Below are 25,948 nucleotides of genomic sequence, written 5' to 3'. Positions count from 1 at the left end.
GACATATTCTACTTTAAGCCAGTAGTTAATTTTTGTTGGTATTTCTGAAGGGCTAGATGTTGCAGAATTACAACTCCCAGCATACCTGGACTGTCTGGGCATGCTGAGAGTTGTAGTTTTGCAACATCTGGAGTGGCACAGTTTGGAGACCGCTGTGTAGTGGTCTCCAAACTATGGCTCTCCAGATGTTGCAAAACTACAACTCCCAGCATGTCCAGACAGTCCAGGCATGCTGGGAGTTGTAGTTATGAAACTTCCCTATATCCACAGCCTCCCACCTCTCTGACCGATCATCCTTATTTTCCGGGCAATTGAGTCACCAGAGACCCGATCAGCCAGGAAAAGCTGTTATTGAACTGTGAGAATTGACCGTCCAATCACAGCAATCGCTGTTAGGGGGCTCACGACCCCCCCCTGGGCGATCTCATGGGATGAGCAGGCATCTCGTTCCGATCACCGCCCGGCGAGCGGCGGTGATCAGAAATACACCCTCCGTCCTTAAGTACCGGGACGCAAGGGCGTACCTTTACGCCCTCTGTCTCCAACAGCATAAAGGACACAAAACATATAAAATCAATTAAAATCTGAAAAACGGAGTGGAGGCAAACAGTCTTCTGCCCAGTACAATCACCCCGGCAGGGGGACACAAAGGAGCAAGAATAAGCTCACTGGCTCAGAATAGTAACCAGAAGTAATCAAAGATAACTCCACCAAAGACCATAGTAAATAATGCTACAAATAATTAATAAAAAATATATACATCCAAAAACAAATAACTGGTAGGTATCCAAATATGCAAACAACCACTGATCTGTAATGCAAGTCAATGCAAATAACAGAATTGTAACACAAGAATCACTAGTGAAATAAAGAAACAATTCATAAATATAGCTGCGAGAAGCAATACAGGTGGCCAAGTTGCACAGACGGGTTATAGCACACTATTGCTGTGACCCACTATGGTGGAGAAGTGAAAAGTATGATTGAAAAATATTGCGCAGTCCAATATGTGATCAAATGTGGTACAGAAAGGGATCACGAACATGTGTGCTAATTTTCACATTGTTCTGTTGAAAACTATGCATGCAGAATATTGCAGAATCAAATATGGCCGCCAAATCTGGTGATCAATTGTGGTACAGAAAGTGAGTAATCTATTATTGTGCAATGAAAAATTACTTTTAGATTAACAGTGTACATGTTACACACATTTAATAAAATTGCATATCATTATTAATGCTATCTATTGTAATTGGTGTGCAGACACTTTTCTGCACCTGGTATTACTGGTATTTTTAATGGTATAAAAAAAAAAACCTTCGATTGGATCCAGTTTGCTCTTTGTGTATTTTGGGGCACATCTGTATCCCATAGCTATCTTTTTTAAGGTACATGTATGGTAACTATTTAATTAATTTTAAGGGGAGTGAAGTGGCAAAAAAAAAAAAAAAAAATTCCGAAATTGGGACAGATTTCTGAGAACTTTCCAAAATATTTGTTGCCAATAGCAACTAATCACTACACTGCATTACTATTTCTAAAGCACTGTAAGAAATAAAAGCCATGCTGTTCTTGGTTGCTATGGTCAACAAAACAGCATTTTATTTGGACAGTTTCATTCATCTCATTATGATTTTTTTTTGTAAAATGGTGCACAAAATCTACAAGTGCATTTCAATTACAGGGAGACCAACTATGAATAATATTTATGTTCAACTATTTTATTTCAATGCAAAATAATGTACTTTATATTTTTGTATTAAGTGAAATAAGAAAAAAAATACATTTGGAGCTTCATTTTGTGAGAGAAAGTTTAGGTGACATCCATTATAAGGCAATGTGTATTCTGGCTATTCTCCCAAAAAACTGGAGACTCGATGTACTTCTAGTTATGGGTGTTGAGCAGCGCATTTACTGAAAACAGTACAGTTCTGAAGAGGTAATATTAGGTATTAGAGAATAAAATAAAAAAATGTGTTGTTCTAACCCCCTAATACAGTGTAAGAAATGGAGTTGTAGAATTTCTAATGATGCTTAATCTAATAAGGAAGTTTTCACTTTGAATATAATGTCTGATTATAAGGGAAAATGCAGACATAAAAGGTGAATGATTCAAAAGAAGAACCAATCTAGTCAGAGATGAGGTTAAATTAAGGGTACATAATATGAACCAGTCCCAACCCACTTATAAAAGCTCACATGTTTTAAGCCATCATCCTACATGAGAAATGACCAAGCAACTACGTACAAAGAGAAAATCTAGAACAGTTGCTAAATTCTAACTTTTAATGCTTCACATAAAAGATCAATAGATTATAAAATCCATAAACACGACAACAGACACATCCCACGTGGAGGGACAATTCTAAGGATAAAGAAAAAGGAAGATTTGTAACACAACTATCTAAATAGTAGAAAATGCAGCACACCAAAAGAGTCCAATAAAGTGAGGTTTATTCCATGGTGTAAAGTACCTTTCAAGTCTGGATTGCCTTGCCTGGATCGTATAGCTGCGTGCACCGACCTCAGCCTTTCTTGTTGGATGTGTTGCTCCAATCTTCTATACCTTGTGTACCAAATAGTCACTCTAAGTTAATATGGGAAACACTGTTTCTCTCACTGAATACCCAGCTTGACCTTGTCTAAAGTATGAACACAATAGGAATGTTTGCTACAAAAGGAAGCCACCCCACTTCAAAAAGGGTTGGCCAACACAGTGTCTCAAAGTGTTTCCCCCATAGATACATATAGTTTCATTAGGGGACAAGTGTATCAAACAAACAAAACAGGAGCATATTTTGTAAAGAAAGAGACACTTAGGCTATGTTCACATGGGTGAATGGCCACACGGAAAATCTGTGTGCAGACATTCCCCTGACAGCGGAGTGGCAGCAGAACTTGCCAGTGCTAGGACCAATTCGAAATGCGCCATCTCATAGATGGCAATGCATTTCCCTTTGGAGTCTACAGAAAGAATAGACATGTCTATTCTTTCTGCGAACACCTGAATTTACATTTCTGCACCAAATTCTGCTATGTGAACAGTGTAGCAGAATCCCATTGAAATCAATGCGGAATTCCGCGTGGAAATTCCATTGTGTAAACATAGCTTTAGAATAAATAAACAGTATATTGATGGACATGGTCAGGTAAGTATCAGTGGGTAACTTGTGGATATCAGAGCTTAAGATGCTTGTGAGGCATCCCAGGTAGTGATATATATTTTACAAGGTGCACAGATTGTAGGTTTATATAGTATAAGGAGGGTAAAGCCGCATAAAGAGATCTTTATCCCAGGGTAAGGATGTCGGTAGCCATGAGTAACATGTTAACATGTAACATGTTTAGGGTCCTGTTTTTCAGCCAGGTTGCATTCTATCTATCTTGCATGGTGGCCATACTATATCATTTAGATGTATTAATTGCGGTGTCTACTATATAAACCTGCAACCTGTGCACCTTCTGTACATATCACTACTTGGAATGCCTCACAAACATACCCTCTGAATATATAACTTCGACACTGTGCGCTCTAAATATAACGGTATAAGACACCGGTCCCCCTGCCCTGAATATAACTCTGCCAGACACTGTACCTCCTGAATATAACAGTGCCACACACTGTGCCCTGTGATTAAAGCCCTGCTACACAGTATGTCTTTTAAATACAATATAATATTGCCACACACTATAACCTCTGAATATAATCATGCCCCATTGTGTACCCTCTGAATATAACCCTGCCACACATTGTACCCATTAAATATAACCCTACAACACAATTTGCCCTCTTAAAACAACAGTTCCACAATGTGCACTCTCTAAATACAATACTGCCCCTGAAACCATGTCACTCCTGTAATTATTTACAATGTATACCATACCCATAAAAGTCATTATACATGCACTAAGCCCCCTGAAATCCATTATAATACACCAATTAATTATAATCCGTTTCCCTTTAAAGGATGTAATAACATACACTGTGTCCCATGAATGAATAAATTATATGCAGTATCTAACATAAATAAGTACACCTGTAACAATCACACCTGGCCAGGCTTTGCATTTTACACTCTGGTTAGTTAGGATTACAGGCCTGGGCCAATCAGCAGCTGGGGTGGAGTACGTGATTCCTCCTTAGGGTATGTTCACACTGCGTAATTTCCGCGGAATTCTGGTAGCGGAATGACCTGCAGTGAACATTAACATCAACGTGAATGCAAGACTTGTTCACATTTAGGAATTTCAGTGTCGGACAATTCCGCAGCTTAAATTGATTAGCGCAAAGAAAGATCATGTTCATTCTTTGCGCTGAAGTTCTGAGCACTGCATAGCTGTCAATGGTGACAGTGCCGTGTGGTCCTACCACTGAAGTATTTTGGCTGCCACAGCCGGATTCCGTTACCATTATGCAGTGTGAACATACCCTAAGCCCTCTGGCTTGTTTCAGTTCTAAATTGTTAGTTTGTTTTTTCTATGGCTTTGTAGTTCTGACCCGTTTATCTAGTCTTTCACTTTGTCTTGTATGTTTTGTGATCTATCTGTACTTATGGGGTGCATCATTGGAAATTACATACATTCTTTATCAAAAGAATATAAAGAAGCTCAAGAATGTTCAAAGGCATGTGACTAATATAAATTTGAGTTTTTTCTTACAACAGTTCTTATTTTTAAAAAAAAGTGTGTAATACATGGATGAACTATTATTTCTATAAACAGTACAACATCTAGGAACATGATTTGCACATTGAATTATATTTCAATAACAGTTTTAGGACTTAAAAAAAAATTTAAATAAAAAAAAACATAATTGTTTTCCATTGAAATCCTCTTATTTAAACAATAGCAGACCTGTCAGCAGGAAAACTGGGGTGTTAATAAGCATATGGCTAGATAGGACTAGTTATCAGAATTCCAGGAATACCGTTTTCATCTCCATATTCCTACCTAGTGCAGAGATATAAGCCTTTTTGATAATATGTAAATGAGGCTCAAAGCTCAGGAGGGATTTTCCAGCAAGGCAATAGCCCAGGTAAGTTCAGCCCATGCACTTTGTACTTATTGGCTGCTTGTCAAACGGGGTAGGCAGATGCAGGCAGAGATTGAGGCAGTGAATAAGACGACATGGGCTGGACTTACTTGGGCTTTTATTATATTGGGGAATGTCCCCTGTTTTTTTTTTTTATTAATTTGCATATTAACAAAAAGGCTTAAATCTCAGCACTGGATATGACTAGGGAGATAAAAAATAGTATGCCACTAATCCTGATGAGAAGCTCTTGCATGTGTTTAATTACACCATTGTATTCCTATTGGTAGGTCCACTTTAAGAGGAACTAATAAGAATAACAGAATCATAGCTATAAACAAGTTAATTGAAATGCTGTATTTAGTGCTCCTTTGTTTAATTTATTAAACAGGGACATCATGTGCACTCATCTTCGAAATATTAACTTCAATGTGTATAAATTGAAACTAACTATAGAATATCTTTTACTGTGTTGTTAACCTTCACAAAACTCAAAAAACATATATACATACATTGAAAATAAACAGTGATCCCATTTATATTGTATCAAAGGCATTACACTTTCAAAAGAAAAGGTAGCACTCCATAGCAACAATATCAACATAATAGCAATTTACTCTCAGATAGCATCTATTATGTAAACCAACTCCCAGAAGCACTTTAGCAGAGACAGAAGGTCAATACTAGACCCCCTTTGGGAAATAATTCACAATATGTTTCTTGTAGCATAACATGCACTGTACAGATGTAATCTATTCTTTGGTGTGATTATTTTACACTCTAATCAAGAATTCTTTCTACAGATAGTGGCTAACAAGTTATACTTTATGTCAAAATGTAGACTTATTATAAGAATTCATTGAACTTTGAAAATAAAATTTGCCAGCCACTTGGCAAATACCACTATCTGGTTTTTATTCTAGATGATTGATTGGCTGGTGAATTGTTACTAGTTTGGGATTTCTTCTAGGGATCGACCGATATCGTTTTTTTAGGGCCGATACCGATAATCGGTGGAGGTTAGGGCCGATAGCCGATAACTTATACCGATATTCTGGTATAAGTTATCGGCTATTTATCCCCCCTCGATACCGCTGCAGGTCATTGATTTAAAGTGGGCGCTTTAAATCAATGCACTGCAGTGGCTTTTGCGGAGCCATAGGCCGCCGCCGCCACCACCCGCTTCTCTCTCCCTACCTGTCAGGGTGGTCTGGGCCATCCTTCCTTCTTATAGTGTCCGGCGGCATTCCAGGTGGAGGGTGCACCGGTCCGGGTTGTCCTTCTTCTCCGGCGGTCATCTTCTCCACTCCGGCCAGGCTCCGGCCTAGTAGCGCAGCATAGACGCCGCTGCACAGTGACGCCCGTGCACAACGATGCACCTGACGTCACGGCGTAGCGGCGTCTATGCAGCATACTAGGCCGGAGCCTGCCCGGAGTAGAGAAGAGGACCCCCGGAGAAGGACAGCCTGTACCGGTTCACCCTCCACCCAGAATGGCGCCGGACACTACAGGAAGGAAGGAAGGATGGATGGCCCGGACCACCCCCATTACGGGTAAGTTTATTTATTTATTTTTATTGACTCGGAGGGTGGGGGAGGGGCCCGACCGGTATAGCGGTATGGGCAAAAATCCATACCGGTATACCGCCCAGCACTACGGTGGGGGGTGCAACGCGGTGGGTCGGGGGGCGGTCGTGGTGCGGCGGGTCGGGGGGGGCGTTCGCGGTGCGGTGGGGCGGTGCGGGGGGCAGGGCATTATTGGCTTATCGGCAAGTTAATTGCCGATACCGATAATGCCCAAAATCGTGATAATCGGCCGATAATATCGGCCATACCGATAATCGGTCGATCCCTAATTTCTTCTTTGCTAAATGTGTGTTATATGCTTTAAGGGTACATTCACACTCACACACATATTTTTGCGTTATATTTTGTGCAGCTGATTTTGCTACCCATTGAAGTTTATGGGTAGCAAAATCAGCTGGGCAAAATATGCAGCAAAAATATGCAGCAAATCTTGTATGTATGAACATACCCGAACGGCATATTTTGAGCAAAACAATACAGCAAAGATAAACTTTTTCAAGCTGAGGTCACAAGACTATTTAATTACATACTTTGTGGTAGTTTGTTGGTTTTTTACTAGTGGGAAATGTTGTCTCCAACTTGCAGGATTCCTCTCTTTTTACTTTAAGAATTTACAGATTTACAAGTCGGGAAAGACTTCTGACCAGCTTTTTCTTGGTGGAAATTTCCAGGCATTTATTCACAGGATTTTCAGTGAATTCAATAGTAAATATGTTGGGTTGTGAAACCCCACCCCTTTTCCAGCCGTCCATGCCCCTTTTCTGGTTTGACAGGTTTGTGGGCCTATTTTGGCGCAATACCTATACCTTAGTTCTAAACAGATGCTTAGCAACCATTACTAGTAAATAGTCATATAGTTACATAGTTACATAGTTAGTACGGTCGAAAAAAGACATATGTCCATCAAGTTCAACCAGGGAATTAAGGGGTAGGGGTGTGGCGCGATATTGGGGAAGGGATGAGATTTTATATTTCTTCATAAGCATTAATCATATTTTGTTCCAGGAATGTATCTAATCCGGTTTTAAAGCTGTTAATTGTTCCTGCTGTGACCAGTTCCTGAGGTAGACCGTTCCATAAATTCACAGTCCTCACGGTAAAGAAGGCGCGTCGCCCCTTGAGACTAAACTTTTTCTTCTCCAGACGGAGGGAGTGCCCCCTCGTCCTTTGGGGGGGTTTAACCTGGAACAGTTTTTCTCCATATTTTTTGTATGGGCCATTAATATACTTATATACGTTTATCATATCCCCCCTTAAACGTCTCTTCTCAAGACTAAACAATTGTAACTCCTTTAATCGCTCCTCATAGCTAAGATGTTCCATGCCCCATATTAGTTTAGTCGCGCGTCTCTGCACCCTTTCCAACTCCGCAGTGTCCCTTTTATGGACAGGTGCCCAAAACTGAACAGCATATTCCAGGTAAGGCCGTACCAATGATTTATAAAGGGGCAGTATTATGTCCCTGTCCCTTGAGTCCATGCCTCTTTTGATACATGACAATATCCTGCCGGCTTTGGAAGCAGCAGCCTGACATTGCATGCTATTCTGTAGTCTGTGATCTACAAGTACACCCAGATCCTTCTCTACCAGTGACTCTGACAGTTTAATCCCCCCTAAGACATACGATGCATGCAGGTTATTAGTACCCAGATGCATAACTTTCCATTTATCCACATTGAACCTCATTTGCCAAGTGGATGCCCAGACACTTAGTCTATCCAAGTCATCTTGTAACTTATGCACATCCTCTATAGACTGTACTGTGCTACAAAGCTTGGTGTCATCTGCAAAGATAGAAACAGAGCTGTTAATACCATCCTCTATATCATTGATAAATAAATTAAACAACAGCGGGCCCAGTACTGAACCTTGGGGTACACCACTAATAACCGGGGACCAATCAGAGTACGAATCATTGACCACCACTCTCTGGGTATGATCCATGAGCCAGTGTTCAATCCAGTTACAAACTAAAATTTCCAAACCCAAAGACCTTAACTTACCTGTCAGACGTCTATGAGGGACAGTATCAAACGCTTTAGCAAAATCCAGAAACACTATATCCACAGCCATTCCTCTGTCAAGGCTTCTACTCACCTCTTCATAAAAGCAAATTAGATTGGTTTGACAACTTCTATCCTTAGTAAACCCATGCTGGCTATCACTTATAATACAATTATCCCCTATGTATTCCTGTATGTAATCCCTTATAAGTCCTTCAAACAATTTACCCACAATGCACGTTAAACTTACCGGTCTATAGTTTCCTGGGGAAGACCTAAAGCCCTTTTTGAAGATTGGCACCACATTCGCCTTGCGCCAGTCCCTTGGCACAATACCAGACACCAGAGAATCTCTAAATATCATGAACAGGGGTACAGATATTACTGAACTTACCTCTCTAAGAACTCTTGGGTGTAGTCCATCCGGTCCTGGGGATTTGCTTACATTTATATCACTTAACTTACCTTGTACCATCTCTACATTAAGCCAGTTCAGTACATTATATGATGTGTTACCAGCACTGACCTGGCCAATGTCAGCTCCTTCTTCCATAGTGTATACAGAACTAAAAAACCCATTCAGTAGCTCCGCCTTCTCTTGATCGCCTGTGACAACCTCCCCATTATCATTATTAAGGGGTCCTACATGCTCTGTCCTTGTTTTTTTTGCATTTATATATCTAAAAAAATATTTAGGATTAGTTTTGCTTTCTTTGGCCACCTGTCTCTCATTTTGAATTTTTGCTGTTTTTATTACATTTTTACAGATTTTATTAAGCTCCTTGTACTGTTTAAATGTTATAGCTGACCCATCAGATTTGTATTTTTTGAAGGCTATTTTTTTGTTGTTTATTGCTCTTTTAACATCATGTGTCAGCCATGTAGGATTTAGTTTTAATTGTTTATATTTGTTCCCCTTTGGTATATATTTAGCTGTATAGTTATTTAGAGTTCATTTAAAGATGTCCCATTTACCTTCTGTATCAGTATTTGACAACACCTCCCCCCAGTCTATGTCCTGTAGTGCAGCCCTCAGCCCAGGGAAATTTGCCTTTTTAAAGTTATATGTTTTTGCCTTCCCCGCCTGTCTTTGTTTTCTACATTTTAAGTCAAAAGTAACTATATTGTGGTCGCTATTCCCAAGGTTTTCCCGCACAGTTACATTACCAACCAGCTCTGCGTTGTTGGAAATGATCAGATCCAACAAGGCATCACTTCTTGTTGGGTCCTCCACAAACTGGCCCATAAAATTATCCTGCAATAAATTTAGGAATTGTCGCCCCTTTGTAGTTTTAGCCAACCCCGGACCCCAATCTATATCTGGATAGTTAAAATCTCCCATTATTACCACTGTACCTGCCCGGGCGGCCCTCTCTATTTGTTTATGAAGCCGAACTTCTATCTCTTCAGTGATATTAGGGGGTCTGTAGATTACCCCAAATATTATTTTTTCAGTATTTCCCTCCTTTTGTAATTCTACCCACAATGATTCCACATCCTCAGAATCATCACACACTATGGCATCGTTCACACTGACTTTCATACCACTTCTTACATACAGACAGACTCCACCACCTTTTCTGTTCATTCTATCCTTGCGAAACAATGTAAACCCCTGCAGATTGACAGCCCAGTCATGCGAGGAGTCCAGCCATGTCTCAGTGACCCCAACTATATCAATATGTTCCTCCAGTATCAAGGCCTCAAGCTCCCCCATTTTATTTGCTAGGCTTCTGGCATTTGTGAACATACACTTTACATTTCCATCCTTTATGTTATTGGGGTTAATGGGATTCAAGGGTGTAAGTTTTATTTTCCTATGAAGCTTATTCCTATTAACTATTCTAACCCCTCCCTCCGCTCCACCCCCAGGTACATTTATAATTCCCACCTCTCTATCTACACTATCTCCCCCCTCTTTGCTGTAGGTTCCCTCCCCCCAAGTCCCTAGTTTAAACACTCCTCCACCCTTCTAGCCATCTTCTCCCCAAGCAAAGCTGCACCCTCCCCATTGAGGTGCAGCCCGTCCCTACGGTAGAGCCGGTAACCGACAGCGAAGTCAGCCCAGTTCTCCATGAACCCAAACCCTTCCTTCCTACACCAGCTTCTGAGCCACTTGTTTACCTCCCTGATCTCCCGCTGCCTCTCTGGTGCGGCTCGTGGTACTGGTAGTATTTCAGAAAAGACTACCTTGGAGGTCCTTGCCTTAAGCTTGCGGCCTAAGTCCCTGAAATCATTTTTAAGGACACTCCACCTACCTCTTACTTTGTCATTGGTGCCAATATGTACCATGACTGCTGGGTCCTCTCCAGCCCCGCCCAACAACCTGTCAACCTGATCCGCGATGTGCCAAACTCGTGCACCAGGCAGACAACACACTGTTCGGCGATCCCGGTCTTTGTGACAGATTGCCCTGTCTGTCCCCCTAATAATTGAGTCCCCCACTACTAGTACCTGTCTGGCCTGCCCTGTACTCCTCCCTCCCTCCTTACTGGAGCAGACACCCCCCTGGCGGTCAGAGGCGGTATCCTGCTGCAGTTCTGCTAGCTCTGTAATGGCATCCCCCTCATCTGCCAAGCGGGCAAACTTGTTGGGGTGTGCCAGTTCAGGACTAGCCTCCCTGACACTTTTTCCCCTACCCCTCTTTCTAACTGTAACCCAGCTAACTGCCTGACTGTCCTGCAACTCCGTCCCACTGTCCTCCCCCACCTCTATTCCCGAGAGTGCCTGCTCAGTGAGCACGAGACTCCTCTCCATGTTGTTAATGCTTCTCATTGTTGCCAGTCGCCCCTCTAGATGCAGGATCTGGGCTTCCAAACGGACAACTAGCACACATCTCGCACAACAATATACACCCTCAAACTGTTGTTCAAGGATTGCATACATTGAACAGGATGTACATTGGACTGCATTTTCCAACATGGAGGCCATCTAATTATGGGGATTTCACAAATGTATAGGAAAAAACAGACAGTCAAAATTACACTTAAAATTTTTTGTAGACCTTGTGGGTTCAAAAATTAAAACTCACAGCGATCTCAACCTCCTGCTTTCAAACTCCAGTTTTTGAAACTCCTCTTTCACGCCCCCTCTTACACAGCAACACGCAGAAAGAGCAAGCTCTCAATAAGAGTCCCAAGCTAAGATTTATACACCTGTGCCCAATCTACTCCTCCTCCCCCTAGAGGTGGAACAGAGAAAAAAAAAAAAAAAAATGAAAAAGGGTGTTTAAACTCTAACAGTTATCCCACTATGTGCAAAAGAGAAAAACTTACCCAAAATATGAATGTGGGCTATAGGCAGTCGCACCCACTCCACAGATTCACTCCGCACAACAGATAATCACAGTTTTTGAAACTCCTCTTTCACGCCCCCTCTTACACAGCAACACTCAGAAAGAGCAAGCTCTCAATAAGAGTCCCAAGCTAAGATTTATACACCTGTGCCCAATCTTCTCCTCCTCCCCCTAGAGGTGGAACAGAGAAAAAAAAAAAAATGAAAAAGGGTGTTTAAACTCTAACAGTTATCCCACTATGTGCAAAAGAGAAAAACTTACCCAAAATATGAATGTGGGCTATAGGCAGTCGCACCCACTCCACAGATTCACTCCGCACAACAGATAATCACAGTTTTTGAAACTCCTCTTTCACGCCCCCTCTTACACAGCAACACTCAGAAAGAGCAAGCTCTCAATAAGAGTCCCAAGCTAAGATTTATACACCTGTGCCCAATCTACTCCTCTTCCCCCTAGAGGTGGAACAGAGAAAAAAATAAAAAATGAAAAAGGGTGTTTAAACTCTAACAGTTATCCCACTATGTGCAAAAGAGAAAAACTTACCCAAAATATGAATGTGGGCTATAGGCAGTCGCACCCACTCCACAGATTCACTCCGCACAACAGATAATCACAGTTTTTGAAACTCCTCTTTCACGCCCCCTCTTACACAGGGGGCGTGTAGTATTAGAAATCCTACATCTGTTTACATCTTAGGTTGCTTTCACACTATGAGCATTCATCCGTTATTAAATGTCCCTTTTCTGTATAAAAACAGACGTTTAATAATGGATAAAATAAAGGGTGCTAACGGCTGAATAAGTATTCATCCGTTAAGACCCGTTATCCCTCATATATGGCCAAACACCTCTGCCTAAAGACTCCCACAGCTGGGGCTACTACTACTCCCATCATGGAACAGACTTGTTTCCATGATGGGAGTAGTAATTCCCTGGCTGCAGGAGTCTGCAGACAGCTGGGGAGGCTACATTAGTGCTTGTACTACTACCCCCATCATGGAACAGACTCTGTTCCATGATGGGGGTTGTAGTACAGGGGCTGAGGGATTGATCGCACCGGGTTTCACTTCTGAGACCCGATGCAATCAAAAGTTATTAAGCAGGGGAGCAGGCGGCATGCTCCCCAACCCTGCGATGTATAGTGTGTTTTAACTCTCATTTTTGAATCCCCCGCAGGGAGCCCTGAATGGCCGGTACTGAGGAGCCAATCAGGGCTCTCAGCGAGAGATTGAAAAATGAACTTTGGGATTAGCAGGGGCCATATCTATATTAAAAGCTCTGTGGGGGGCAAGATATATAGCGCTGCAGAGGTGGCAGATATATAGCCTATATATCTAGCCCCCCAGCAGCGCATTAGATAGGACCCCCGCCTGCGCATTAAATATATACCCCCCGCCGGTGCATTAAATATATATCCCCGCAGCGCATGTGTATGGTTCTATATACCTATGCCACTGCAACGCTATATTGAAAAGCATTCTAGCAGCAGCATCGGCTGCCCGATGCTGCTGATAGAAATACTTTTCATACATAGTGCTGTAGTGGCAATGTACATAGAAGTGCTGTGGGGGGCAGATAACGCTATTTGTCTGCCCCCCACAGCTCTTCTATATACATATACCCCTGCCGCCATATGAATGAAAAGTATTTCTATTAGCAGTATAGGTAGATGTATGTAGAAGCACTGTGGGGGGGGGGGGCAGATAACGCTATATGTCTGCCCCCCACAGCTCTTCTATACACACATGCTCCTGCCGCTGTCTGAATGAAAAGTATTTCTATTAGCAGCACATAGAGCCGTCTCCCGGCACTATGCGCTGCTAATAGAAATACCTTTCATTCATACGGCGGCAGGGGTTTATGTATATAGAAGAGGTGTGGGGGGCAGACATATAGCGTTATCTGCCCCCCCAGTGCTTCTACATACATATACCCCTGCTGCCATATGAATGAAAGGTATTTCTATTAGCAGCGCATAGTGCCGGGAGCAGGGGCGGATCCAGAGTCTAGTCTCGGGAGGGGCACTATTAGAGAATTTCGTTTTGGCGGACAGAAAATAAGGTGTTGCTTAAAGAACTTACAATATTATTAAATGTATCCAGTATAATAATCAAATACACCAATTGCCACAGAATGGGAAAGCGCTAAAGAAGTTTTTACAATTTAAAACTACAGCTCCCAGTATGACCTAAGTAGTGATGAGGTTATGCTGGGAGTTGTTGTTTTACCCATAATTACTGCAAAACTTACAAGTGACAACAGCTCTGATGGGACAGTCAGGACAATACACAATTATATCAGTGACTACAGGTGACGTCTTCTCTATAGTGAGGAGAATACACAATAATATCAGTGACTACAGGTGACGTCTTCTCTATAATGAGGAGAATACACAATGATATCAGTGATTACAGGTGACATCTCCTCTATAGTGAGGAGAATACACAATGATATCAGTGATTACAGGTGACATCTCCTCTATAGTGAGGAGAATACACAATGATATCAGTGATTGCAGGTGACGTCTTCTCTATAGTGAGGAAAATACACAATGATATCAGTGATTACAGGTGACGTCTTCTCTATAGTGAGGAGAATACACAATGATATCAGTGACTACAGGTGACGTCTTCTCTATAGTGAGGAGAATACACAATGATATCAGTGACTACAGGTGACGTCTTCTCTATAGTGAGGAGAATACACAATGATATCACTGATTACAGGTGACGTCTTCTCTATAGTGAGGAGAATACACAATGATATCAGTGACTTCAGGTGACGTCTTCTCTATAGTGAGGAGAATACACAATGATATCAGTGACTACAGGTGACATCTTCTCTATAGTCTTTCCTTATCTAATTCAGATGGTACATACCACCAGGTCCAGCTAAATGTTCTCGCTTCAGAACTTGACGCCCAGACGGCTCTTCACTGTGTCAGCGGATTCTGAACCTCTGTAAGAAAACAAGTATTATTATAAAACTGCCAAACATCCTATCCTTTGAATATAATTCTGACACACTGTACCCTCCGAATATACTACAACTCACTTTACCCTTTGAATATAATACTGCCACACACTGTACCCAATGAATATAATACTGCCAAACATTGTACCCACTGAATAATACTGCAACACATTGTACCCACTGAATAATACTGCCACACAATGTACCCGCTGAATAATACTGCCACACATTGTACCCACTGAATATAATACTGCCACACACTGTACCCACTGAATGTAATACTGCCACACATTGTACCCTCTGAATACTGCCACACATTGTACCCACTGAATATAATACTGCCACGCATTGTACCCTCTGAATATAATACTGGCACACACTGTACCCTCTGAATATAATACTGCCACACACTGTACCCACTGAATATAATACTGCCACACATTGTACCCACTGAATACTGCCACACATTGTACCCACTGAATATAATACTGCCACACACTGTACCCACTGAATATAATACTGCCACACACTGTACCCACTGAATACAATACTGCCACACATTGTACCCACTGAATACTGCCACACATTGTACCCACTGAATATAATACTGCCAGACACTGTACCCACTGAATATAATACTGCCCACACACTGTACCCAATGAATATAATACTGCCACACATTGTACCCACTGAATAAAATACTGCCACACACTGTACCCACTGAATATAATACTGCCACACACTGTACTCACTGAATATAATACTGCCACACATTGTACCCACTGAAGAATACTGCCACCCTGTACCCTCCGAATATAATACTGCCACACACTGTACCCCTGAATATAATACTGCCACACACTGTACCCTCTGAATATACTACCACACACTGTACCCACTGAATATAATACTGCCACACACTGTACCCCTGAATATAATACTACCACACACTGTACCCCTGAATATAATACTACCACACACTGTACCCCTGAATATAATACTACCACACACTGTACCTCTGAATATAATACTACCACACACTGTAACCTCAGAATACTACCACACAATGTAACCTCAGAATATAATACTGCGACACACTGTACCCCTAAATATAATACTGCCACACACTGTACCCCTGAATATAATACTACCACACACTTTACCTCTGAATATAATACTACCACACACTGTACCCCTGAATATAATACTGCCACACACTGTACCCCTGAATATAATACTACCACAAACTTCACCTCTGAATATAATACTACCACACACTGTACCCCTGAATATAATACTACCACACACTGTAACCTCAGAATATAATACCACACAATGTAACCTCAGAATATAATACTGCCACACACTGTACCCCTAAATATAATACTGCCACACACTGTACCCCTGAATATAATACTACCACACACTGTACCCCTGAATATAATACTACCACACACTGTAACCTCAGAATACTACCACACAATGTAACCTCAGAATATAATACTGCCACACACTGTACCCCTAAATATAATACTGCCACACACTTTACCTCTGAATATAATACTACCACACACTGTACCCCTGAATATAATAATGCCACACACTGTACCCCTGAATATAATCCTACCACACACTTCACCTCTGAATATAATACTACCACACACTGTACCCCTGAATATAATACTACCACACACTGTAACCTCAGAATATAATACTGCCACACACTGTACGCTCTAAATATCCCTCTGAATACACATAACAGGGCACATTATAAGTAAGGGGCACATAACAGGGTGCATTATAAGTAAGGGGCACATAACAGGGTGCATTATAAGTAAGGTGCACATAACAGGCTGCATTATAAGTACATTATATGTTAGCGGCTCAAGACAGGGGCGCATTATAAGTGTGGGGCCCAACACAGGGGGGCATTATAAGTGAGGGGCCCAAGACAGGGGGGCATTATAAGTGAGGGGCCCAAGACAGGGGGGCATTATAAGTGAGGGTCACATGACAGGGGGCTCCTCACGTATAATGCCCCCCTGTCATGTGCCCCTCACATTTAATGCCCCCCTGTCATGTGCCCCTCACATATAATTCCCCCTGCCCTGCACCCTCAGGGGGGCATTTTAAGTAAGGGGCACATAACAGGGGGCATAAGTGAGGGGCACATGACATGGGGCATTAAATGTGAGGGGCACATGACAGGGGGGCATTAAATGTGAGGGGCACATGACAGGGGGGCATTATACGTGAGGAGCCCCCTGTCATGTGACCCTCACTTATAATGCCCCCCTGTCTTGGGCCGCTAACATATAATGTGCTTCGACTTATAATGCCCCATTATGTTCCCCTCACATATAATGCCCCCTGTCCTGCACCCTCAGGGGGCATTTTAAGTAAGGGGCACATAAAAGGGGGCATTATAAATCAGAGCACATTATTTGTTAGTGGCGCATGACAGGGGGTCATTATAAGTGAGGTCACATGACAGGAGGGCATTATAAGTGAGGGGCACATAACGGGGCCCTGTCAGTCTGCCGGAAGTGGCCATTCCAATGTCCCCCGCAGGAAGCCGTGGCCAACACATGGGATACATGGAGGGGGCATGTCGGCCGGCACTCCGTGCAGGGTTCAGCACACCCCCTTACAGCAGACTGCAGGGGCCCTGTTCAGGAGATTGTAGGGCGTCCTAGCGCTCGCATGCCCCACAACCTATAACTTATCCTCTGTCTCAGCGTCTAAATAGGCTGTAAATAAATGAAAAATAGATGCTGGCAGCAGTGGGATAGATAGAAAGATAGATATGAGATAGATAGATAGATAGATATGAGATAGACAGATATGAGATAGATAGATATGAGATAGAGATGAGAGATAGATATGAGATAGATAGATAGATAGATAGATATGAGAGATAGATATGAGATAGATAGATAGATATGAGATAGATAGATAGATATGAGATAGATAGATATGAGATAGATAGATATCCACACCACAAACGAAGACCACAGCACTCCAGTAGATAAAGGTGAAAAAGGTTTATTGACCCAACATCAAGGAACAGTGTTTCAACTGCCCAATTGCAGTCTTTCTCAGTCTTTCTGCGGGAGCTTGAGAAAGACTGCAATTGGGCAGTTGAAACGTTGTTCCTTGATGTTGGGTCAATAAACCTTTTTCACCTTTATCTACTGGAGTGCTGCGGTCTTCGTTTGTGGTGTGGATATCTATAGGACCCCTGACCCGGGACCTTCCTACTGCTTGCACCCGCTGTCTTCAACCTAGGATGTGCTGCTCTTCCTACTTTCCTAGATAGATAGAGAGAGAGATAGATATGAGATAGATAGATAGATAGCTAGATATGAGATAGATAAATAGATAGATAGATATGAGATAGATAGATATTAGATAGATAGATATGAGATAGATACATAGATAGATAGATATGAGAGATAGATAGAAGATAGATAGATATGAGATAGATAGATATGAGAGATAGATAGAAGATAGATAGATAGATAGAGAGTTAGGAGATATATCTATCTCATATCTATATATCTCCTATCTATCTCTCATATCTATTGTCACGATGCCGGCTGGCAGGTAGTGGATCCTCTGTGCCAGAGAGGGATTGGCGTGGACCGTGCTAGAGGATCGGTTCTAAGTCACTACTGGTTTTCACCAGAGCCCGCCGCAAAGCGGGATGGTCTTGCTGCGGCGGTAGTGACCAGGTCGTATCCCCTAGCAACGGCTCAACCTCTCTGGCTGCTGAAGATAGGCGCGGTACAAGGGAGTAGACAGAAGCAAGGTCGGACGTAGCAGAAGGTCGGGGCAGGCAGCAAGGATCGTAGTCAGGGGCAACGGCAGAAGGTCTGGAATCACAGGCAAGGAACACACAAGGAACGCTTTCACTGGCACTAGGGCAACAAGATCCGGCGAGGGAGTGAAGGGGAAGTGAGGTGATATAGGGAAGTGCACAGGTGTAAACACTAATTGGAACCACTGCACCAATCAGCGGTGCAGTGGCCCTTTAAATCGCAAAGACCCGGCGCGCGCGCGCCCTAGGGAGCGGGGCCGCGCGCGCCGGGACAGAACTGACGGGGAGCGAGTAAGGTACGGGAGCCGGGGTGCGCATCGCGAGCGGGCGCTACCCGCATCGCGAATCGCATCCCGGCCGGAGGTGGTAACGCAGCGCCCCGGGTCCGTGGAACCGACCGGGGCGCTGCAGTGAGGGAAGTGTAGCGAGCGCTCCGGGGAGGAGCGGGGACCCGGAGCGCTCGGCGTAACATCTATCTATCTATCTTCTATCTATCTCTCATATGTATCTCATATCTATCTATCTATCTATCTATCTGAGAGATAGATAGATAGATAGGAGATATAGATAGATAGATATGAGAGAGAGATGATAGATAGATAGATAGATAGTGGTCATGTACACTGTGAACACTCTGTAATTGGACACTATATAGTAGATTCAGGACCACAGGTTTTGTTTGTGTTTGTGAACACGGCTTTGTGTATGATTTTATTGCTCACTATGATGGTCACTATGATAGGAGATAGATAGACAGATAGATCAGTGTTCCCCAACCAGGGTGCCTCCAGCTGTTGTAAAACTACAACTCCCAGTATGCCCACAAAGCCAAATACATGCTGGGAGTTGTAGTTTTACTAGAGTTAGAGGCCTCTGCTGGGAAACACTGATAAGAGTTCCCCTTTATCTCTCACTGTCTCCTGACCCCCCCCCCCCTCCTCACCCCAAAGTTACTCAGGGTGGGCAGGGGGGGTCTGGAGGCATTGGGTGGGTGTCCGGGCCTGTGGTGGAGGTGCAGGAAATACAGAGGAGTAAGAGGGGGAGGAGCTTATCTCTTCCCAGCCCCTGCACAGTGTAATGCCTGCAGACTGAATGATGCTGAGACCGGAGCATTCTCAGCCCTGACAGGCAGCCTGCAGAGGAATTGTTCACACACTGCAAATGCTGCAGGTGAGGGGACAGTGGAGTCGGGGCTGACAGCTCCCGCTCATCAATACTCTAGTATCGGGAGGGGCAGCAATCCCGGGGGGGTGGGGGGGGGGGGGCAATTGGCCCGTTGCCCCCCCCCCCTGGAGCCAGCTCTATGCGCTGCTAATAGAAATACCTTTCATTCATATGGTGGCAGGGGTATATGTATATAGAAGAGCTGTGGGGGGCAGACATATAGGGTTATCTTCCCCCCCAGTGCTTCTACATACATATACCCCTGCTTCCATATAAATGAAAGGTATTTCTATTAGCAGCGCATAGTGCCGGGAGCCGGCAATATGCACTGCTAATAGAAATACTTTTCATTTATACGACGGTAGGGGCATATGTATATAGAAGAGCTGCGAGGGCACATATACATGCGCTGCGGGGGTATATATTTAATGCGCCGGCGTGGGGTATATATTTAATGCGCCAGCGGGTATATATTTAATGCGCAGGCGGGGGTCATACCTAATGCGCTGGCTGGCGGGGGGCTAGATATATAGGCTATATGTCTGCCCCCCCTCTGCAGCGCTATATATCTTGCCCCCCACAGTGCTCTTTGGCCCCTGCTACTCTCAAAGCTCATTTTTCAATCTCTCGCTGAGAGCCCTGATCGGCCATTCTGGGCTCCCCGCGGGGATTCAAAAATGAAAGTTAAAACACACTGATACATCGCAGGGTTGCGGAGCATGCCGCCCGTTCCCCTGCTTAATAACTTTTGATTGCATTGGGTCTCAGAAGTGAAACCCGGTGCGATCAATCCCTCAGCCCCTGTACTACAACCCCCATCATGGAACAGACTCTGTTCCATGATGGGGGTTGTAGTACAAACACTAATCTAGCCTCCCCAGCTGTCTGCAGACTCCCGCAGCCGGGGAATTACTACTCCCATCATGGAAACAAGTCTGTTCCATGATGGGAGTAGTAGTCCTCCCTCAGCACTGCAGGAGTCTGCTGATGTCACCTCTTTTGAGCATGCTCAGAAGTAATAACGGATATAATAAACTTCGTGCAAACGGATGACATAAAGGCTCATCCGTCAGCCACAGACTTTAGTGTTAAAAATAATGGCCGTTAATTTACCCGTTTCTTGTGACGGAAGAAAAATTAGTGCATGTGCCATTAATTCTTCCATCACAACTAACGGCCGTTATTCATGATGGACTATAAAGGGTCATAACGGATAATCAAAAAATCCCATAGACTTTAATGGGATTGTTTAACAGGACGTTTACCAGGGCTATTCTAACAGACGTTTGTAACAGATACATTTTTATAGTGTGAAAGCAGCCTTACAAAACAATAGGTCACTCTATATAATAACTTTTATAACAAGAAAAACTATAGAGGCAAAATGACCATTTGGAATAAAATTACAATCTTTATTTAGAAAACCTCTTTAAAATAATTTGCAAATATCACAAATCATATAAAAAGTTGGTGTTTGGTGAGAGAATCCACAACACTGGATAAAGTGCACACAGGAGAAAGGTGCTTATGCGGTATAACTCATATCATTTTAGTATGTGGAAATGAGCTATGCTATGATCATCCAGCTATGGCTTTTTACTAGCTCTGTAGGGGTAATATAAAGACTGCTCCCCAATCTGGACAAATGCAAGTGCAAAAGTTATCTAAACCAGCTCTATTGTCCCACAACCCTTCATAAACAATTCTTACCCATGCACCCCTCTGACCTCGATGCACATTTCCTTCCTTTCTCAAGAGGTCGTCCTTGTGGCTAGTACCAGCAGGTTTTATATCTCATAGATTGTCGGAAATTATCTTACGGGCGCTTCCCTTACTTTTGGCGCATGCACACGAACATATCGGCACCGTCACAGTGCCCCACTTCCGTGTCAACTCGCTACTGCGCAGGGCCGGGGCTGGCTATTCCGGAACTGCACACATGAATACAGACACCTTCAGGCGCACGGATTGGCTTTTCAGCGTATGCGCACCAGGGAAGCGTTGTCATATAAAGAAGATAGATGATCGTAACCATCCAGTAATTACATATTACTTAACATTAAACTATATAAAAAAGGATTTCACCTTCTATACTGCTAACATTAGGTCTTAGGGGGTACTGTGGCCATATTTATATCCACTCCAATCAGTGTACAATAAAGTGCAAAGTGCAAACAATTACAAACAAAAACCATTACTGCAAAATTGTGAACACCACAATAACACATTTTAGGTGACGTATATCTCTATTAATACACATGTTGAAAAATACCTTGATACACCCCATCTTTTATGCAATGCGCCCAAAAATCTGACACAGACTCAATTTGTGCCATTTTGGCACACAACCTGAGAAAAGCAGTCAGGTTAACAATAGTAAATCAGGCCCTATGGGGGAGATTTATCAAAGGATTTAGACTGGTTTTTCTTGTCTAAATTTGTCGCACAGAAAGTCGCAGTCTAAATATGTGCGACTTTTCTGCGACTTTTGCTCTAGAGGATTTTTAGAACATGATGCATGCAAGTCTATTTTAGACTGAAATGCATTGAAAAATGCATTGGTGCTGAATTTATCAAAAGCGACTTTTCAGCGACAAGTGGCATAGGCTGAAAGTACGCCGAAATGTCAGACCATGTTGGAGCAGGTTTAAATATAGACTAAAGCATAGATCATGAAGTCTGTGCACAGAATTTATCAAGAGCTGTGCGCCATTTGATAAATTAGGTTCACAATAGACCAGACTAACCCTCTGTAGTTTGGTCTATATTGATGCGGGACATAGACAACTTTGATAAATATCCCCCTATGTCTCTTAAGTTCTCAGTTTTTTGTTAGCCAGTTGTAAAGCATAACATACGTCTGTGAAACACAGAAAAATCTAAGCAAACACACACGTGGATTTAATTTATAACTGATTAGTGTACAGTAGCTTAAAGATGTTAAATACATAGTGTATTTTGAGACTTACTTTCTCTTTGTAGAAGGATAGGGGAAGAGATGTCTGATCGCAAGAGTCCTGCTGCTGGAGACCCCCCGCGATCTCTCCTGCAGCACCCCTGTCATCTTGTGCACGGAGTGAACTTTGCTCCATACCTGATGACTGGCGATGTAGGGGCTGGAGGATTGTGACGTCACGGCCAGGCCCGCCCGTGACGTCAGTCCCCGCCCCCTTGATGCAAGTCTATTTTATGGTAAAATAAAAGTTGTCATTACAAAGTTAAATTGGTCACACAAAAAACAAGCTTACATATGGGTCTAAACATATAAAACTTAAGACTAATGGCACTTAAAAGGTGAGGAGGAAAAAACAAAAAAGCTAAAATTAAAACTGTGTGTGTGCCACGCCCCCTCCCATAGACTTGCATTCAGGGGTGCTGCAGGATCCTTTGGATAGGAAATAAGATGTCTAGGGGCGGCGTACCCCTTTAAGCCCTTTAACGACACAGCCCATTTTGTTCTTGAGCACAAAGTTTTAATTTTAGCTTTTTCGTTTTTTCCTCCTCACCTTTTAAGTGCCATTAGTCTTAAGTTTTATATGTTTAGACCCATATGTGAGCTTGTTTTTTGTGTGACCAATTTAACTTTGTAATGACAACTTTTATTTTACCATAAAATGTAAAGTGAAACAAAAAAAAAAAAAGTTATTTGTATGTTTGTGTGTGGTGCTGAAAAGAAAAACACAATTTTGTAACTTTTTTTTTGTACACTTTTTGGTTCTTTTTATTCTGTATTATGTTTAAACAATACTCTATTTATATAGTTTTTCTATTATATGATGTGACCAAAAATCATCATTTTTGCCATTTTCTTAAACGTTTACTCCATTTACCTTACAGTATCATAAATGTATATTTTGATAGTTTGGACAATCCTGCACTCAGCGCTGCCAAATATGTTTGCTATTTTTATTTATTCATTAATGTTTTGGTAAAATAGGAAAATAAGGGTGATTTAAATTTTTATTGGGGAGGGGGTTTTATATAATGACATTTTTTTTTATTTCACATTTTTTAACCCCTTAAGGACCAAGCCCATTTTCACTTTAACTCCTTTGGGCTGAAGGCCGTATGCATACGCCCTAGCGTCCCATCACTTAAGGACGGAGGGTGTATCCATACGCCCTCTGTATTTCCGATCACCGCAGCTCGCCGGGTGGTGATCGGACTGGGATGACTGCTGATATCTATCAGCAGGCATCCCGTGGTAATGCCTAGGGGGGTTCTGAGACCCCCCCCCCATGTCGGCGATCGCGGCAAATCACTGGTCAATTCAGACCAGTGATTTGCCGCGATCCGGGCCAATCGGGTCACTGGTGACCCGATCGCCCTGAAAATAAGAATGATCGGAGCTGTCAGAGACAGCTTCGACCATCCTAAAGGATAGCAGTGAGGTGGCAGTGTTGCCTCCCCCTCCTATCCCGTGCCATTGGTCGATCAGGTTAATTTGCCCCGCTCTGCCCACCGATCGAAGTCGGGGCAGAGCGGGGGAACACGGGCGGTGAGGGGGGAGCATGGCCTGGCTTACCTGGACCGGCAGACGCGGCATCCTGGACCAGCGGCGGCATCGACACAGGAGAAGCGGCCGGAAAGTGCGGCGTTGAGAAGGCTGCAGTTAAGATCGCGGTAGTGATCTTCTCTGCGGCCTTCTAAAAGCTGCAAAACTACAACTGGGAGTTGTAGTTTTGCAACATCTGGAGGGTCACAGTTTGGAAACCACTGTGTAGTGGTTTCTAAACTGTGGTCCTCCAGATGTTGCAAAACCACAACTCCCAGTATTGCCAGACAGTCATAGACTGTCCTGGCAGGCTGGGAGTCTTGCAACAGCTGGAGTCACCCTGTTTGGGAAACACTGCTGTAGGCTTTTACTGTAGGTAACCGGGTCCGGCCCTATTGCAAATTCCTTATTTAGGCCTCAAATGCGCATGGCGCTCTCTCACTTCAGAGCCCTGTCGTATTTAAAGGCAACAGTTTAGGGCCACATATGGGGTATTTCCGTACTCAGGAGAAATTGCGTTACAAATTTTGGGGGGATTTTTCTCCTTTTACCCCTTATAAAAAGGTAAAATTGGGGGCTACACCAGCATGGTAGTGCAAAAAAAAATTTTTTTTGCTCTAACATGCTGGTGTTGCCCCATACTTTTCATTTTCACAAGAGGTAAAAGGAGAAAAAGACCCCCAAAATTTCTAACTCAATTTCTTCTGAGCACGGAAATCCCCCATATGTGTACGTAAAATGCTCTGCGGACGAATTGCATGGCTCAGGAGAGAGAGAGCGCCATGTACATTTGAGGCCTAAATTGGTGATTTGCACAGGTGTGGCTGATTGTTACAGCGGTTCTGACATGAACGCAAAAAAAAAAAAACATTTTGGAAACTACACCCCTCATGGAATGTAACAAGGGGTATAGTGAGCCTTAGCACCCCACAGGTCTTTGACAATTTTTCGTTAAAGTTCGACATGAAAATTAAAAATTTGTTGTTTTTTTTTCCTGAAATGCTGACATTACCCAAAATTTTTCATTTTCACAAGGGGTAATAGGAAAAAAGCCCCCCAAAATTTGTAACCCCATTTCTTCTTAGTATATAAATACCCCATATGTGGATGTAAAGTGCTCTGCGGGCGAACTACAATGCTCAGAAGAGAAGTAGCGCCATTGGGCTTTTTGAGAGAGAATTAGGCTGGAATTGAAGGCAGTGTGTTTACAAAGCCCCCATGGTGCCAGAACAGTGGACCCCCTCCACATGTGACCACATTTTGAAAACTAAACCCCTCACTGAATGTAATAAGGGGTACAGTGAGCATTTACGCCCCACAGGTGTCTGACAGATCTTTTGTTAAAGTCTGATGTGTAAATAAAAAAAAAATTTCAATTCACTAAAGTGCATATTTTTCCCCAAATGCCCCCCAAAATTTGTAACCCCATCTCTTCTGAGTATGGAAATACCCCATGTTAGGATGTAAAATGCTCTGCAGGCAAACTACAATGCTCAGAAGAGAAGGAGTCACATTTGGCTTTTGGATTTTTTTTTGCTGAAATGGTTTTTGGGGGGCATGTCGCATTTAGTAAGCCCCTAT

The sequence above is a fragment of the Hyla sarda genome, chromosome 3 (assembly GCF_029499605.1).
Source record: "Hyla sarda isolate aHylSar1 chromosome 3, aHylSar1.hap1, whole genome shotgun sequence".
NCBI classification, from domain to species: domain Eukaryota; kingdom Metazoa; phylum Chordata; class Amphibia; order Anura; family Hylidae; genus Hyla; species Hyla sarda.
This window is presented reverse-complemented; position numbering follows the sequence as displayed.